Raw genomic sequence first — 4,011 nt, 5'->3', positions numbered from 1 at the left:
CAGCCTCCAATGTATAAAAATTGTTGACTTTGCCGATTTTTAAAAAATTGATCCCTCAATTAGTACAATGAAGGGAAAATTACTTTGTAGCTGCCAGAGAAAATTAAAACCACAAATATCTTTGTTGGAGCAATGATGCATTGTGATATAAAATGGAACTGTGGGCACAGAGTGGAGCTGCACGTATTTATTTGCTAGATCTGCTGATGTTATCCCTTTCTATACATAAGCAACAGCAAAAAAAAAAAAAAAAAAACATCAAACATGCAGTAAGGCATTGGAAGAACATCACTGGAATTTTATCTGCTCAAGGCTTCGGGAATATGACTTTCCCTCGATTTTATCAGTATAGAACACAACATAGTTTCTATTCTAAAGGGATACATTGATCACAACCTCACAAAAGAGGTATGCATCATACTCCAACAGAGAACTCTGCTACTCCACATTCTGATATTGTTACCTATTCTGTCATCAACATACGGCTTCCGCTTCTCTCTCATGCTCGCCTGAAGGCTCTCCTTTAAGCCACAAGCCAGAAATTTGGTCTGCAATAAAGAACAGCCTCAGAGCTCACGAAAAGGACTCTGCCAGGTATTTTTTTAACAACTGATATTTCAGAAAATAGACTTAGAAGGTGACATCGCTTAGAAAATTGCAGAGGGACGTGGGATTTCCAGGATGCTTTGTAATTCAGTACCAGATAATTTTATAGAAGCCAACTGATGACTCAAGCTCTAATGGAAGAAGAATAAATTAAGAATGACTGAAGGAACTCAAGAAGAACATCTAATTGTGATCATTTATTTTGGAATAATGCTGGTAGGGTTTTTAATGTTCTATTTTCTGGCTATATGGGAAGGCGCTTTCTTTCTTGATCTCAGCTGCTTTCCTTTTTTTTTTTTCTTTTTAATTGTTGTAAAACATTTATAACAAAAAAATTTGCCATCTTAACTATGTTTAAGAGTGCAATTCAGTGGCATTAATTACGTTCACGATGTTGGGCAAGCATCATCATATCTATTTCCAAAACTTTGTCATTGCCCCAAATAGAAACTCTGTATCCATTAAGTATTAACTCTCCACTCTCCAGCTCCTGGTAACCTCTAATGTATTTGCTGTCTTTATAAATTTTCTTGTTCTAGAGACGTCATGCAAGTGGAATTATACAATATAGTTGATACACTCTTATCCAGAGGGATACGTTCCAAGACCCACAGTGGATGCCTGAAGCCAGGGATAGTACCAAACTGTATGTATACTATGTTTTTTTCCTATACATACATACCTATGGTAATTTATTTGTAAATTAAGCACAGTAAGAGATTAAAAGCAATACATAATATGAAATAGAATAATTATAACAATATACTATAATAAATCTATGGGAATGTGGTCTCTTTCTCTTTCAAAACTGTGCCTAAACCCTTTTCCTTCTTGTAAAGACGTGAAATGATAAAACACCTACGTGATGACATGAAATGAGGGGAATGACCTAGGCACTGAGACATAGCATTGGGTTGCTATTGACTTTCTGGCCATATGTCAGAAGGAGGACCATCTGTTTCTGGACTGTGGTTGACCACAGGTAACTGAGACCACAGAGAGCAAAAGGGGAGATCACGGATGGCCGGGGGAGGGGAGGATTATATTTGAATTTTTACATCCGGCTTATTTCACTTGGCATAAGATTTTTCAAGTTTCATCTATTTTGTAGCATTTATCAGAACTTCACTGTTTTTTTTTTAAGTTTATTTATTTATTTTTGAGGAAGAGAGAGAGCGCATGGTGGAGGGGAAGAAAAAAGGGACGGAGCGAGAATCCCAAGCAGGCTCTGCACAGTCAGCCTAGAGATCGATCCAGGGCTCAAAGTCAACGAACCTCAAAATCATGACCTGAGCCAAAATCCAGAGTCAGATGCTTAACCGACTGAGCCACCCAGGCACCCTAGAACATCACTTTTTATAGCTGAATAACATTCTATTATGTGTATATATTACATTTTCTTTATCCATTCATCAGTTGAGAGACATCCAGATTGTTTCCACCTTTGGCTGTTGTGAATAATTCTGCAGTGAGCAAGTATCTGCTTGAGGCCCTGTTGTAATTCTTTGGGGTATATACTTAAGAAAGGAATTGCTGGGTCATCTTCTTGATCTATGTCTAATCTCAGTTTAATAACTGTATGTTTGCCTTTTGTTCCCTCTAACTCCTCCAAATTCAGAAACAAATACTTCCATTGAGTTTCTTTACCTTTAATGGCCAGGTAATTATTTGCATTCATTTACTGAAACTAATCAGAATGTAATTGAACAAACTTTTTAATAAAGGCTGTACCTGGAGTGTCATGTTTCAGAATAAATCTCACTTATTCAGTTATGAAAAACCCACCATTAAGGGTCAAGGTTCGCACTTCATGGGTGGAACCAACGCCTACAAAGTTCTCCTTGAAAACTGTTCTCATGTTTGTTCTGTCTTACAGGGTCCCAGACTTACAGGGAGACATTAGGAGAAACCTTAGGAGATTGGAGACATTTCAGAAAGAGGAACTCACACAGATTCCTAGGTACTTCAGGCAGAATCTGACAGAGATAGATTTCTGGGGGTTGGCTTTTTAGCCTCCAAATAGAAGAAATACAAGCAATGATTTATTTAAGCACTGGGGAATAGAGATTATTGAAAAATGCAATCTTGGGTTTTTATAAAATCTTTGACAATGTTTTTTATTTTGATGGTTGCTTAATACCATATGACTCTAGACTTGATGACTATCCTATAGTGCATATATGTATTCATTAATATTGAATGCTGCACCCATGAGGCCACACCTTTTTGAAACAAGAATATTCCATGGAGAAAATTTATAAACACACATTTTAAAAATCCAGAACTTGGAAATAGATAAAAAGATGGCTCATATCCTTTCCAATCATACCCAGAGCATTATCCAACAGGACTACCCAAGGATTGTCTGATTCTCTAAGCATATATGCTTTAATCATTTACTATTAATTAGGGTATGCTACAAATCTATAAGGATAGACTTCACGCTGTATAAAAATAATAATTACTCAAATTATTTTTGTCATATGGGCAATGTAAATGAATTTTACCCTGCAGATAAGCAAATGGCTTCTGTCTGGTTAAGAAGTGTTCATCACAAAGGTGAGAGTTGTATTGCTTATAACTGTGATATTCTCCAGTCTTGTGCATTAACCAGTTTTGTATGGGATGTGGCACTTTTTCTTTCAGGACTAAATACCTCTGCCCCTCTTACACTTTTTAGAGCCAGCTCACCAACTTTTTAATTTTCTCATTCATGATTTAAATAAATCTTTGACATGTGCTCATTCAAAAAAAGAAAAAGTGAACGGCAGGTTAGACTAGCTGCAGACTTTGATGAAAAATCAGAAGGTTCAGATTACAACGGAATAATATGCTCAAAGTGCCCAGAGAAAATCATGGTCAACTTAGGTATTTTCAGATAACTGAAGATAAAGAAAATTCTATCAATCCAATAGAAGTGAGGAAAAGAAGGGAAAGAGACAAGAAAAAGGACAGTAAACCAGACAGGGTAAATTAGATAGTGGAAGTAAATACAAACCCACTAGTAACTTTAAAAATGTAAATAAATGCTTCTATTAAAGATGGGGAGGGGCGCCTGGGCGGCTCAGTTAGTTAAGCATTGGACTTCAGCTCAGGTCAGGATCTCAAGGCTGGTGAGTTGGAACCCCTCCTTGTTAGGCTCTGTGCTGACTGCTCAGAGCCTGGAGCCTGCTTGGGATTCTGTGTCTCCCGCTCTCTTTGCCCCTCCTCTACTTACACTCTCTCTCTGTCAAAAATAAATTTTGATTTTTTTTTTTGATGGGGATTATTACGTGGATTTTATTCAGCTATCTGGTGTTTTCAAAAGCTACTAAAACAAAACCTCATGAAAATATTTAAAATAAATACACAGCAAATTATATTCCAGACAAATACCAAAAAGCAATAAATTCCAACACAGAAAAT

At 36.7% G+C, this 4,011-nt stretch overlaps 1 long non-coding RNA gene across 1 annotated transcript; it reads left to right on the top strand.

Annotated features, from left to right (window-relative positions):
* The first annotated feature begins 433 nt into the window (after positions 1–433).
* Positions 434–3,044, top strand: LOC128315797 (uncharacterized). Its single transcript, XR_008298871.1, has 3 exons — positions 434–822; positions 1,146–1,252; positions 1,446–3,044. It is a non-coding gene; the product is annotated as an uncharacterized LOC128315797 (long non-coding RNA).
* The last annotated feature ends 967 nt before the right edge of the window (positions 3,045–4,011 follow it).

Source organism: Acinonyx jubatus, chromosome B2 (assembly GCF_027475565.1).
Source record: "Acinonyx jubatus isolate Ajub_Pintada_27869175 chromosome B2, VMU_Ajub_asm_v1.0, whole genome shotgun sequence".
NCBI lineage: Eukaryota > Metazoa > Chordata > Mammalia > Carnivora > Felidae > Acinonyx > Acinonyx jubatus.
The sequence above is the reverse complement of the archived record's forward strand: the minus strand, read 5'-3'. Positions and strand labels throughout refer to the sequence as shown.